The following is a 15,233-nucleotide window of genomic DNA, read 5'->3' as shown; positions in this document are numbered from 1 at the left end:
TGCCAAAAAAAAAACAATTTAACACCTTACATCACTTCTGACATTGAATTCTGACATCCACAAATTAATGATGGTTAGTACCCTCTTCACTTTCAGTTTTGAGACTAGCATCCAACAAAAAAACTGACGAAAATTCGTCCAATGATCCGACTGTGTGTACAAGGCTTACCGACTGGCTTACGCCAATATAGGTTGGCAGAAGGGCATGTACAGGCAGATTAACGTCCCTGTATGTTGCCCTGTAAGAAGTGGTTTGCAGGTGCCGCGACCTCCGTGAGTGTGATCGCGGGTCCCACGGACTTGATGTCTGCGGGGATACCCACGATCATCTCACGGAGAGGAAGAATTGGGAAATGCTGATGTAAACAAGCATTTCCACGCTCTGCCTAGTGAATTTTTTATATTTTTTTTTGCCAAAAATATGTAGAAGAATACGTATTGGCCTAAACAGAGGAAAAAAAAAATTTATGTTTTTTTGGGGATGTTTATTATAGCAAAAAGTAAAAAATTATGCGTTTTTTTTTTTTTCAAAATTTATGCTTTTTTTTTTGTTTATAGCACAAAAAATAAAAACCGCAGATGTGATCAAATACCACCAAAAAGCTCTATTTGTGGGGAAAAAGACTCAATTTTGTTTGTGAGCCAAGTTGCACGACCACGCAATTGTCAGTTAAAGCGACGCAGTGCCGAATCTTAAAAAACGCTCTGGTCTTTTGCCAGCCAAATAGTCCGGGGCGTAAGTGGTTAAGTTTGACTTCATATTATATGGTTTTGGTAAATCCGAAGACAAAAATCTGCAGAAAATCTAATGGTGTGTATGGGGGGTATAAGTCTCCTGCAGGCCTGTCCCTTTCAGACCATGGCAAAATTAACTCCACCATGGTAGACAGCATATGCAGCTGCTAAACCTTTATTTGGCGTCTTATTCCTTGCCTATTGAGTATACATGCATGCGTTGATGCCTATTAAAATGTGCATGCATAGCTGAAAAACCAGCCTAAAGATTTTGAGGTAATTATGCATTCTCTCTGCTAGAGCAGTTATATATGTAGCTTTATCTATCTGTGATTTTTTTTTTTTTTTAAACAAAGTTATTGCCTATGAAAACATTCCACATCACTGTACTGTATGTTTTATTGCATAAATATCTCTGGCTGGTTACTATGCAGGCAGAACATTCCAGCACTGAGATTTGTCAAAGTGATCTGCAAGGTTAAGTCTCCAATAAGTCACTTATTACCTCAGACAACGATCTGTTTTTTTGACCCTGAAATTGTTTTTTTATTCTAGACTAAAACTTCAGCTCTGCTTAGATAGCAAGGAAGCACAAGGAGCAATAACCTACAGAACCATCGGAATCGGATGTCTGAGTCTGATGTCAGAACAATGTGCAGATTCATATTTTCCATATACCCCTCAATTACTCAGGTAGAATTATAATGGTCTACTCCTAGATGCTTGAAGCACAATATGAAAAAAGTCCCCTTTTAAAGGAAAACCTCTCATGAGAGAAATATGCAGGCTTCTATTATTGACCTTATTCTTAAAGAGGAAGTAAACCCTGATGGGTTTACTTCCTCTTTGATTCCCTGCAAAGGTAAAGCATAATGGACTACTATGTATCGCATAGTAGTCCATTATGTGTCAGCAAAGTCCGGAGCATCCATCTTCTTGGTGGGTCTCGCTGCTCCGCCGCTGTCATTCAGCGAAGCCGCGATGACGTCACTCCCGCACATGCGCACGGGAGCCGCCACTCGCGGCATTTTGCCGTTGACAGTGGCGTGCTCAGTGCGCCTGCGCGCTGCTGTCTACGGTGCATGTGCCGTAGACAGCGGTGCTTGTCTTTCGGCAAATATCTCCTAAACCGTGTAAGGTTTAGGAGATATTTCTTGGACCTACAGGTAAGCCTCAATCTAGGCTTACCTGTAGGTCAAGGTTGGTTGTAAGGGTATTGACAATTGAGTGAAGTCTGCATGCTTTGTTTCATGAAAAATAACCTCTTGGTGGGGTTTTGCCAGATGAGAACACAATTCAGTATTTTCAAGATGTGTGACCATTTTGAGCATTGCATCTAGTCCCATCTAGGCTTTATTTCCTCCGTAGTTTTGGTGGGGACTGGCAGTGCTCAATTTTGTTTTAGGTGCTAAAGAACATTAATATTCTCCTTCAGGGGTTAATTTAGTGTTTGGGATTATGCTCGGGTTCATGTAGGTTATTGCTAGTGTCAAAGATTAGTGCATTAAAATTAAAGGAAACCTTTTCCATGAGAAACCTGGAGTCTGCAATTGCTGACTACTCATTGTGCAATGCTTGTCGCTTGGCTGTCAAGCTAATATTTTTACTTCAATATTTTGAGTCCATAACCTAGAACAGTTGAGCAGATAGAATTTTCTGACTTTCTTTATCTACATGTTTATTTCTTGATCGACGACTTAAAATGTATAATTGACATTTTCAGCAAAAAAGTGAGCAATTGTAGATACTGTATTATTTTGATGAAAAATTTACATTAATGTTCTGTGTCAGGGTGAAGGATTAAGTGCAAAGGGGTCAGGTTTAAGGATAAGTTCACCTTTGGAACATATTGGGTGTTTAACCCATATTTGTGGTGGAACATGTAATGTGTTTCAGCTCCTGCCCCCCCCCCCCCCTTCAAAAGTGACCTAATTAGTAAATGGAGTTCCCTGCGTGTAAATTATTCTCAGTATAAATAGAACTGTTCTAGGAAACCCTCAGAGGTTTGTTAGAGAACCTTGGTGAACAAACAGCATCACAAAAGGCAGGGAACATGCCGGAAAGTTGGAGAAGTTTAAAGCTGGGTTGGGTTATAAAACAAAATATCCCAAGCTTTGAACATCTCACAGAGCACTGTTCAATTCATCATCCAAAATTGGAAAGAGTATGGCACAACTGAAAGCCTACCAATACATGGCCATCCACCTAAACTGACAGGCCAAGCAAGGAGAGCATTAATCAGAGAAGCAGCCAAGAGGCCCATGGTAACTTGGGATGAGCTGCAGAGATCCACAGCTCAGTTGGGAGAATCTGTCCACAGGATAACTATTAGTCGTGCACTCCACAAATCTGGCCCTTATGGAAGAGTGTCAAGAAGAAAACCATTGTTTCTGAAGTGGCAAAGAAATTGTGGCTGCCTGAGTATTGAATTGGGCCCCTAGGTAGACCATATTCTGTGTAGGCTCCAGCCGTCTCTGGTAATGCCTGTCCCCAAACGCAAATATGGTATGACTGAAGGATTGGGAAAAAAAATCCTCTGGTCTCCTGGTTGAATAACCTGGATTATGGTATTGAGAGACTGCATCTTGAGTTTCTCTATCTGGATAAATTGATTTAGCCACTTGAGGTCGTTCTGGAGGCTGGCGTTTTGAGCAACCAATAATGGCCTTGCACCACTGTGGACTGAATCCAAAAGTTTTTGGCAGTGGTCTTGCCAGAACTGGGTCACTTTCACCTGCCTGGCTCCAACTGCCTCCTGGGTGGGCCTGGCATTAAAAGGGCTTCTGGGTATCTGAGGGAGCCACAGGGGCCTTAGCTCTCTGCCATTTTACGAAGGTTGACTGTGTACACCTCCAACCCCTTCTGGAGTCCTTGGATGGGCGAAAGTCTCTGAAATCCTGGTACCTGTTTGGCGCTTCTCTGGATGGTTGCCCCATCTGGTGTCTGGACCTTCGATCTTGGGCAGAAGACCTGATTTTCTTCCTGTAACCCTGGAGATGGTAGTCTCCAGTTTTTTGGCCAAACAGTGCCTTCCCAAAAAAGGCAGTTTGCAGCAATTTTGCTTTGAGAATGGATCAGCAGTCCAGGGTTTTAGCCACAACACTCTATTGGCTGTGACTGAGCTGAGCATGGCTCTGGAGGACCATCGAATGATGTCTATAGCTGCCACACCTGTGAAGTCCACCAAAAGTTTTATCTCATCAACAGCCTCGATGATTTATTGCTTTTGGCAGCTGGTTTCTGGTTCGCATACTCCAAGTTCTGTGCCCACAGTTGCATAGCACTTGCTACTTATGTTAAAGCAATGGCACACTTACAAGCACCACCTACCATGAGGTAAAACTTTCTTAAGTCCATGTCAATACGTCTATCAAGGATATCACAAAAGGAGGAAGAGTCTTCCATTGAAAATGTCACATTCTTGGCCAGTCTGGTGACTGCTACATCCATGGTGTGCACGCAATGTTACAACTCGCATGGGGGTGGCCCATTCACTTGGCTGCCCTACACATGCAAAAAGAAGCCCCTGCTCCTATTTAGGGACGACAAGCTTTGCACAATGTTTTTAAAGGCGCGCTCTCCCATGTGACAATCGCAGCAGAATCGCATTGCATTTGGGGTGCCCTGAAAGGATAAAGGCACCTAATGTGTGTAGTGCAGCGATTGCCACACAATTTAAAATCAGATTGCATGGTGTGTGATAATAGGTTTTCTCCATCTTTTGGAGGAAGTTCTGGATCCACCCATTCCAGTGCAGCTTTTATTGCCTTAATGAATCGTGGTATCAGCGCAAAATCAAAGCCTGAACTTTCAGGATCCTCTGCCGAGGAGGAGGTGATATCTTTTCCCTCTGCCTGGAAGATTGGCTGTAATACTGGATCTGGGGAATCAGCCTGCCTAATCAGCTGGGCTGAAGTCACCCCTGAAGTGCCTTGTACCCGTCTAGTTAGAGAGGGTTGAATGGCTTGGTTTAGATCTGGCGCAGGGCCCACACTGTTCATCCGCTTCTGTCCCTGGTTGTCTGAGATGACCAGAAAATTCTGCCAGGGAGTCGCAGACTACTTTCTTGAGCAAGGTTGACACCTGCTGACTCCCGTAGTCCTGGTCTGAGCTGCCTAAAGCAGTTGCTGCAAAGTAGCTTTCCTGATATAGGGTCATCTCCACATGACCAACATTTGCCTTTTGGGCGCTGAGTCTTCGGAGGAGAAGCGGTGGGTTTTCTCTTAAGCGCACATTTGTGCCCTTTGTACTAGGGTCTGCATGGACTGGAGGAGTCACTTTCTGGCCTGGAAAAATCCAGACATCCAGGGGGCCTATGGATCTCCTAGAGCGGGAGTCTGAGTGTGCTGTAATAGACAAGAAAGCACGCTCGTCAGGGCATAACGCACTCTTTTTCCCACATCTTCTTACTTACCCAAAGTTGGCCCTTACCTGGTATTGCAATGGCCTTGACTATGTGGTGTTAGGCTCATGCTGGTGGAAGAACTGAAAGGTGCAAAGGGGACTGCATGGCAACAGAAAGAAATATGGGAAGTGAGAGAGGGGAAAAAATACATATATACCACCTTTTCTTTTTGGCAAAACAAATTTAATAAAATAAATCTGGGTAAATCAACCCCCCCCCCCCCATCCCCTAGTAATACATTCTTCCTTACTCCCCCCTCCCTTCTATCCCCATTACTAGAAGAGCAAGCCTTACCCATCATTGACTGTTCCTCAGAATGAGATGCTGCCACTCTGGATGCCTAGATCACAAAGGTATCCAATACCTGCCCATTTGTGCCCTGAGAGAGAGAGAGAGAGACCCAGCCGCTGTTCTAATCAAAGGGCTAGCACAATTGGGAGGAAGCCAATGCCCATCCACACAAAAGGACACTTTTAATCTGGCTACACATCATACAATCCTCTGCAGATTTTTTTCCTAAGATTTACCTAAACCACACAATACAAGGTCAAACCTTAAGAGCCTCAATTTGTATGCAATCAAGCAGGCCCCTGCACTACATGGACCCGGTAAATCTAAATGAAATCGGACAACAAAAAGCTGCACAGTGTGTATGGGGTCTGAGAGACATGAGAGCAAGAAAAAGAAAAAAACTTTTTATAGAAATTGACAGACCTGGAAAGAGTTCCATAGGAGAGAAGACATCATATAGTCCCAGCTAAAGGCAGAAAGACCCACAAAGAACAACTGAAGACAGATGTAGTTAGAGCCTGGCAAAGCATCAGAAGGAGGAAACCCAATTTTTGGTAATATCCATGGGTTCCAGACTTCAGGCGGTCATTGCCAGTAAAGGATTCTCAACAAAATATTAAAAATGAACATTTTATTTATGATTATATTTGTCCAATTACATTTGAGCCCCTGGAAATGGGGGGACTGTGTAAAAAATTGTTGCAGTTCCTAAAATTTGTACTTGATATTTGAAACCCCTTGAATTAAATCTGAAAGTATGCAATTTAAATTCATTTAGATTGTTTTGTTTCATTTTCATTTTATTCTGGTGTCATACAGAGCCAAAATTATGAAAATTGTGCCTGTGCCCAAATATATATGGACCTAACTGCGTGTTTGTATGTTTATACATACAGTAATGTGCAATTGTTTTACACAGGTTTAAAGGAATGCTTTAAAGTAAGAAAACTTTTAATAGATATATTTTAGTTGAGACCTGTTTGTTTGATTTTGGTGCTGCTCAATATAAAGGTTGGAGCAAATCACTGCGTCTCAGAACATGGGGTGCAGGCTTGCACCAATACCAATCCAGGGGGTTAGTAAATGTAAAGAGGAAATGATTGCTGCTACTCCTGACCAGCCCAGGTGAATAAATGATAAAGAGCAGCCTCTGCCTACATGTCTCCACCAAACCACACACCCCGATGCAATCCACCCTGCTAACTGGGGCTTAATCATAGGACATTCTTTATCATTAATTCACCCTGCGCTGGTCGGGAGTAGCGGCAAATCGTATCTCTCTCTCTCTCATATATATATATGTAAGAAGGCCAGTATGGTGGCCTGAATTTATGGGAGGAGCCCGGGGGGTATTTAACCAGCCCGTTCGCCTGTGGTGGTTGTCGGTTTCCGGTGCGCAATACCACGTCACTAGGCCGACAGCTCGTGTTGATCACCATTTGATTACCATTCAGACAAACGTCTCCCTTCTTGGAAGTCTCGTAGTTTTCGTGTTCCGTCCGGTTTTGTACAAGTCTCGCCGGCTCGACTGCCGCAGGTAGGGGTCTCGATTGACCTTCATTTCTATTCATTTCTATTTTGTTTGAGTGTCGTAAACCCTAAAAAATGTCACATCGTTCGGGATGATACCGGGTTGTTATCACTCATGTCGCACTTGCCCGCACACGCCCTTCATTTCACGGGCGTCGTTCGGTAGGTTGTCTGTGATACCTTGTTAGCTACCGGTTGCATAATCTTGTTCGTCGTGTTCCGCAGTCATATCGTTGCCAGTCGTATCTTGCGGCACAACGACCCATGCCTCTGCCACAAACTGGCTCACGTAGGCCATTTCTTCATTTCACCTGTCACTTACTACGCTCCGATTCGAATCCAGTTGCATCACCTAAATGCGCCGATTCGTCCCGGGGTGCCCCTAGGTATTCGGCCTCATTTCGGTACATGCTCCAGAGTCCGCTCGTTCCAACCGTCCGGGTCTCTGTCATGGATTCATTTCACGTCACCTACTACGTTCGAATCGATACCAGTCGTTTGCCAAAAAAAAACAAAAAAAAAAAACGCACAGGTTCGATTAAACGTGTCCCAAATAGCTTGGCCTCATTTCGGTACATGCTCCAGAGCCCGTGCGTTACCATTTCAACCCGGGCCCTGTCATGGGATTCATTTCACGTCACCACTACGTTCGAATCAATACCAGTCGTTTTAAAAAAAAAAAAAAAAAAAAAAAACGCACAGGTTTGGTCGACGTGTCCCAGTTGTCGTTGGCCTCATTTCAGTACATGCGCTAGAGCCCGTTCGTTGACGGTTGCGAGCCGCGTCCTCTCCGAGTCGCAGCTCTACCATGGGAAAACATTTCATCCTCATCTAGTTCGCCCGGGTCGAATCCGGTCGCATTTCGTTTGCATCGATTCGCCCGGACGGTCCCACATTTTGTAGCTTTTTCGGCCTCATTTCAGTGCATGCTCCAGAAATCCGGGTTGGTTCCAGCCTCAGTTTGGGGCCGGCCATCCCAGGCCTCTGTCATGACAGTAGTCCTTCAATTCATTTCATTGTCACATTCCGCGCTCCGGTTCGAATCCAGTCGCACGATCGGATGCACCGATTCGTTCCGGTTCGCCCCCAGGTTGTTGCCCTCATTTCAGTACGTGCTCCAGAGTCCGTTCTGCTGTCAGTTGTACTAACGACACGACCAGTTTGTGCCTCTGTCACGGCAAGTCGTGCTTCATTTCATGGTCACTTATAGCGCTCCGATCCGAATCCAGTAGCATCTATGATGCATCGATACGGTTCGGCGTGCCCCAGAGGGAACAGCCACATTTCATTTATTTTTTCCACAGGTTGTCTGGCGCTGGGCCAAAAAAAAAAAAAAAAAAAAAAAAAAAAAAAAAACGGAAATCTCAAAAGGAAAACAGAAACAATGAGGGAATAACGGCGTGATGGTTTAGGAATCATGGCGGAGAAATATCTACTCACCGGTGCACTTCAGTTGTGTTAGCCAACCGCTTACGTCACATGCCAGTTTTCCTTGTTAGGCTCCTTCAAACAAATGTCATCTGTTGTTTCTCTCTCCAGGTCAGTCAAAGCTTAGTAGGTCCACCCTGCACCAGCTTGGACGTCGTCTCCCAGGTAAAAAAAAAAAAAAAAAAAAAAGAAGGGCTAGGAGTGGAAAAAGGCGACAGCGAGACGGACCGGTACACATATGTATGTAGGCGAAGGAACGTCAGTATATATGTGTATTCGCGTTCGCTTCCGCCTTAGTACCCAAGCAACAGGTGGGCTCACTTGGAAAATAGAGAAACAGTCTTGACTTTGTCATCCTCTATAGGTTCCGGTCGTCCATCTATCTTCCCCAAAAGAGATAGGACATCACTCCCGGGGCTCGATCCATCAGGAACCATGTCCCAGACCAGCAGTGAAGACCTTACTGCCCCCCTGTCACCTCGCCCGCCTTCAGTGGGCAACAGCATTCAGTCTTTCAGGGGCTGGACTATCCCTAGGCTGTCAGCGGAGCTCAGACGCAGGGGCATTCCCTTCCCAGCCACAGCTAGGAAGGCAGAGCTGTTTAGGCTCCTCTCTGCCCCCCCAGCTACCGCCGGGCCTAGTACCCCGCCTCAGGCTACGCTGCAGTCCATCTCTTCGGCCATAGGTCAACTGCATACCATGGTGTCGTCTCTGTCCAGCTCGGTCACGGATGTTCAAACCAGAGTGACCCTCTTAGAAACACCTCCAGCTACAGCCACCACTGTTCCGGATGCAGTCCCGTCTCCTCTACCAACAGGTACCGAAGGCACATGTCCCGTGGTCTGTCCAGCACATCTTGTGCCGGCCAGCATTAGGAAGGACATCTTGGACGGCAAGGATGTTAACCTTGCCTCCTTGCTCATTTCGGTGCATGACCTGGCAGAGAACAAGGCTTACACCTGGGGGGATGTATCCGTAGTTCTCAAAGCTAAGGACCCCAGGCTAAACCGGAAGCTATCCATCCCCGAGTTTACCCTAGCCTTCGGCATGCTCAGAGATGTCGTTTGCTCAGCCTCTCCTGCCAGGAGGGTTGAACTAGATTTGTATCTCCACACGGTGGTGGACCTGGGGTACAAATATGGTGGCTTTGCATTCTACGACTACCATCGTTCCTTCTCAGCGAAAGCAGCCGCCAAACTGGCACAGTTCCAGTCTCTCACAGACTGGAGCCTGATGGATACGGAACTATTCTGCCGGCATTTTGCCGGCCTTCGTTCACCCCTGTGTGCCGTCTGCCAGTCCTCCACCCATACCGCTCCCTGGTGCGCCAACATACCGGCTACTCGCCCGGTAGAATTCCCCTCCACCTCTGCCGCAGCCCCAGGCCCATCAGGCTCGGCACCAAAAAACCAGGTGGACAAGTTTGGGCGCACGGTCCAAACCATTGGGGGTGCGGCCATCTGCAATAACTTTAACTACGGTTCTTGTAATTACAGCCAGTGCCGTCTACTGCATATCTGCGTTATATGCCACAGGGCGCACCCCAGGAATTTGTGCGAGGTCAAAGCGCACAAAGGTTCATGACTGAGCCGTATAGACATACTTTGCCTGGGCTTCTACCTCAACACGCACCCCACTCCTTCACTAACCACCTTCCTCATAGGCGGCTTCACCGCAGGTTTTCACACCGGCCTCATCTCCCTACCTCACCAAACCCACGAGTGCAGAAACCTCCGCTCAGCAGCCTCTGACGAACAGGCCATCGACCTACTGCTGCAGAACGAGGTGGATCGAGGCTTCGTTATAGGCCCCTTCACTCAGCCCCCCTTCAATATGTGGCGAGTTAGCCCTATTGGGCTTGTCAAGGGCAAGTTTTCCAATAAAAGTCGTTTAGTGTATGACCTGTCTGCGCCTCATTCTTCTCACATCCCTAGCTTAAACTCATTGATCCCTTCTGAAGAATTCTCCTTAAAATATTCCTCAGTGGACATGGCAATCCAGGCCATCCTTAAAGTAGGCACAGGCGCGTGGCTGGCGAAAGCGGACATATCCGACGCCTTCAAACTGTTACCTATCCACCCGTCCCTCTGGTGCTGGCACGGGATTAAGTGGAAGGATCAATACTACTTCGCCACGAAGTTGACGTTCGGCTCCAAAAGCAGCCCGTGGCTGTTCGACATATTTGCCCAATCTCTGGAGTGGATTCTCTTACACAAGGTCGGCTGTCAGCAAGTTATCCACTACTTAGATGATTTTTTGTTGATAGAACGGCCAGGCGCACCTCCCAGAGATCTCGACAAGTTAAGGACCGTTTTCGGGAACCTCAATGTTCCCATCGCTGAACATAAGGTGGACGGACCCGCACATTCAATCACCTTCCTTGGTGTTATTTTAGACGCCGGCTCCATGAAAGCCAGCCTGCCCCTTGACAAACTAACCCGCATCAGGGCGGCACTTCACGAGTTCACTCGGACCAGGGGATGTACTAGGAGACAGCTGCAGTCACTGTTGGGCATGCTCAACTATGCCATGCGCATTATCCCACAAGGCCGTTCCTTTATCTCACGACTGTTGGTCTACCTGTCTCAGGCTCAAGACCCGGATCATATCCTTTGCCTAGACACCGCAGCCTTAGCAGACCTGGCAATGTGGGACGAGTTCCTGTCCAACTGGAATGGCATCTCCCTTTTCATCCCGTGCATTTCACCTCTCTCACCACAGGTAGTCACAGACGCCGCGGCCTCTACAGGGTTTGCAGCAATTTTTGGCCACCATTGGTTCGCCGGACCCTGGCCTTCTCAGATACTTAGCATCCCGGGCTTTAGTCAATCCTCTTCACTCTTCGAGCTCTACCCCATGGTTGCAGCCGCCCAGCTCTGGGGCCCTACCTGGTCCGGACAAACGGTAGGCTTCACCACCGACAATCAGGCCACAGCCGAAATTGTCAATAAAGGCAGGTCTAAATCCCCCTCCGTGATGTCCTTCCTACGCAGGCTGGTGCAGCTGTCACTACAGCACCAATTTAACGTCATCTGCATGTTTATCCCAGGGAAATATAACCGGGCAGCTGACGCCCTGTCCCGCTTTAATTTCCGGTCCTTCTTTCTACAGGTTCCCAGTGCAGATGCCGCATCAGCGCCTATCCCGCATTGGTCGCAGTTGACCCTGGACTAGAGCCGCATTTACTAGGAGCCACGCAGCTCATCAACCGTTCGTTATCGGACAATACTCTCAAAGCCTACCAGGTAGCCTGGAGAACCTTCAACGCATTTCTGGTCACCTCCTCAGTAGGCACCCCCACAGATACTAGACACATTCTAGCCTTCATCTCGTACTGCCACAACCAACTGGCCTTGTCTTTTAACACCATTCGCTTATACTTAGCTGGTGTTCAGCACTTCCTTTCAATCCAGGATCCTACCAAACCCTCTGTTTTCTCGTCCCACGCTGTCCGAGCCATACTACGCGGCATCCAAAAGCAACAGCCGCCAGTAAAAGTCAAGCGGCTCCCCATCACCAGTGCCATCTTCAGGGACATGTCCACCATACTCAACAGCTACCCCTTTGGTGTTCTCCCCAGTCTGGTCATACAGGCAGCCATTTACCTAGCCTTCTATGGCTTCCTTCGGCCCGGTGAGTTCACTCACAACAGCCTACACGGCCCAGTCCTCCGCAGACGTCATCTGCTCCGTCACCAGGACCATTTCATCCTCCACCTCCCGGTAACCAAGACCCAGCAGACAGGCACCGGCGTAGACATCCACCTCTACAAAACCAACAATGCCTGGTGCCCGGTCACGATGCTTACACAGTTTCTCGCTCGGCTGCCCGAGCTCCCGGACTCTAGCCCACTTTTGCCCTTCCCGGTGAAACCACTGACTAACCAACAATTTATTAAGCATATCAGGATTCTCCTCCGCAACCTGCTCCTCAATCCTAGTGAGTATTCCGGCCACTCCTTCCGCATTGGAGCAGCTTCATCCGCATCCCGGCATGGGGTCCCGGACCACGTCATCAAAAGGTTGGGCAGGTGGAAGTCGGCCTGCTTCACTCGGTACATCCCTAACCCACAGGTGGAGATGTCTCGAGCATTCACTCAACTGGCTCAATAAAAATTAACCAGGAAACAATAAAACTCTCTTATCCCTACCTGACTGTTTTGCCCCCTTATTTTGGTATACCGTCCATTAGACCAGGGCACACTTTCAGGTCCATTTCATAGAAGGTGTCTCATGATAAGCTTGTTTTGTTCAGATACGTATCGGCCATAGGGCTCCAGCCATAAGTAAGAAGGCCAGTATGGTGGCCTGAATTTATGGGAGGAGCCCGGGGGGTATTTAACCAGCCCGTTCGCCTGTGGTGGTTGTCGGTTTCCGGTGCGCAATACCCTCCCTCCCATCCCCTTTTTAGGGCATTTATCAAAAAACATTTCTCTTCAATCATATTCATTCTAATTACTGGGTATGCCCCCTTATTTTGGTATACCGTCCATTAGACCAGGGCACACTTTCAGGTCCATTTCATAGAAGGTGTCTCATGATAAGCTTGTTTTGTTCAGATACGTATCGGCCATAGGGCTCCAGCCATAAATATATATATATATATATATATATATATATATATATATATATGTGTGTATATATATATATATATATTATCAATTTACAAAATGCAAAGTGAGTGATCAAAAGATAAATCAAATCAATATTTGATGTGACAACTCTTTGGTTTTAAACCAGCATCACTTTTTTTTTTTTTTAGGTGCACACAGTTTTTGAAGTCTCTTTATGTAATGCCAATATAGAAAGAACATAAAGGTATAACTCTATACCTTTATGTAATCCCAGACAAACTCAATGATGTTGAGACTGGGGCTCTGTGGGGGTCAAAGCATCACTTCCAGCACTCCTTGTTGTTCTTTATGCTGAAGATAGTTCTTAATGACATTGGCTGTATGTATGGTTTTGCTGTCCTACTGCAGAATAAATGTGGGGCCGATCATATGCCTTCCTGATGATATGGCTTGATGGATAAGTATTTGCCTGTATTTCTCAGCATTGAGGGCCGTATACGCTGTGAACGGCCAAGGAAACTTAGTGCAGCAGATAAAAGGCACATCATGCTTATTTCCTTTAGACATTGGAAGATGTCCAGCAGTGCCATCAGCACAGAACTGACAGAGATCAGTGGAACCCAGGAACACCTATATACTGTCAGGAAAAGTCTGGCCAGAAGTGGTCTTCATTAAATTGCATCCAAAAAGCCATACCTCTGATGTGGAAACAAGGCCTAAACAATGCAACTATGCATGAAACCATAGGAACTGGCATGCAGAAAAATGGCAGCAGGTGCTCTGGACTGATGAGTTTAAATTTGAAATATTTGGCTGTAGCAGAAGGTAATTCTGCTAGAAAATTACTTGGAACCCCCAAACATTATATATATTTTTTTAGCAGAGACTCTAGAGAATAAAACAGCGATTGTTGTAATATTTTATATCACACGGCAGCGGTGTTTTAAACGCGACTTTTTGGGAAAAGGGATACTTTCATGAATTAAAAAAAAAGAAACAGTAAAATTAGCCCAATTTTTTTGCATAATGTGAAAGATGATGTTACGCCGAGTAAATAGATACCAAACATGTCACACTTTATAATTGCACGCACTCGTGGAATGACTACAAACTACGGTACCTAAAAATCTGAATAGGCGACGCTTTAAATTTTTTTTACGGTTACCAGGTTAAAGTTACAGAGGAGGTCTAGTGCTAGAATTATTGCTCTCGCTCTGACGATCGTGGCGATACCTCACTTGTGTGATTTGAACACCGTTTACATATGCGGGTGCAACTTCTGTATGCGCTTTCTTTGCTTTGCGAGCTCGCGGGGACGGCGGGCACTTTAAAAAAAATTGTTTTTATTTATTTTAAAATTAATAAATGTTTTTTTATTGCTGTCACAAGGAATGTAAACATCCCTTGTGACAGTAATAGGTGGTGACAGGTACTCTTTATGGAAGGATCGGGGGTCTAAAAGACCCCCGATCCCTCCTTTACACTTCAATGTATTCAGATCACCGAAAACAGCGATTCTGAATACTGTATATTTTTTTAAAACCGGCGCCATTGGCAGCCGAGTAAACGGGAAGTGACGTCATGACGTTGCTTTCGTGTTTACTATTAGGAGACTGGAATGAAGCCGCTTACGGCTTCATTCCAGTCCCTGCCCATCGTGCATCGGTGCTCCCAATTGAGCGGGAGCACCGGCAGACGTGGACGGGGACGTCCCCTCTCGCTCCTCTGGCATAACAGCATGGATAGCCGATCGCTCGCTGTGAAAAATGGTACCGGGATGATGCCTGCAGGTGCGGGCATCATCCCGGTATAACCCCCAGAAGCCGAGTACGCACATATGCGTACTTTCGGCTGGAAGGGGTTAATAAAGGGCTGGAAAGCTGGAAAATAATGCATGTCTGCAGGCAACAGTGTAGCATGGCGGAGGTTCCTTGCAAGTTTGGAGCTGCATTTCTCCAAATGGAGTTGGGGATTTGGTCAGGATCAATGGTGTCCTCAATGCTGACGAATACAGGCAGATACGTATCCATCATATCATAGCATCAGGGAGGTTTGTGATTGGCCCCAAATATATTATGCAGCAAGACAACAACCCCAAACAAAAAGCCAATGTCATTAAGAGTTATCTTCCGCGTAAAGAAGAACAGAGTCCTGGAAATGTATGATTTTGCCCTGAAAGAGCCCTGATCTCAACATCATGGGGGTCTGTCTGGGATTCCATGAAGAGACGGAAGGATTTGAGGCAGCCTACATCCATGTTTAGAACAACCT

The sequence above is a fragment of the Lithobates pipiens genome, unplaced genomic scaffold, assembly GCF_037356315.1.
Source record: "Lithobates pipiens isolate NorthernLeopardFrog02 unplaced genomic scaffold, aLitPip1_a1.2 Scaffold_25, whole genome shotgun sequence".
Taxonomy (NCBI): domain Eukaryota; kingdom Metazoa; phylum Chordata; class Amphibia; order Anura; family Ranidae; genus Lithobates; species Lithobates pipiens.
Note: the sequence above shows the minus strand (reverse complement) of the source record.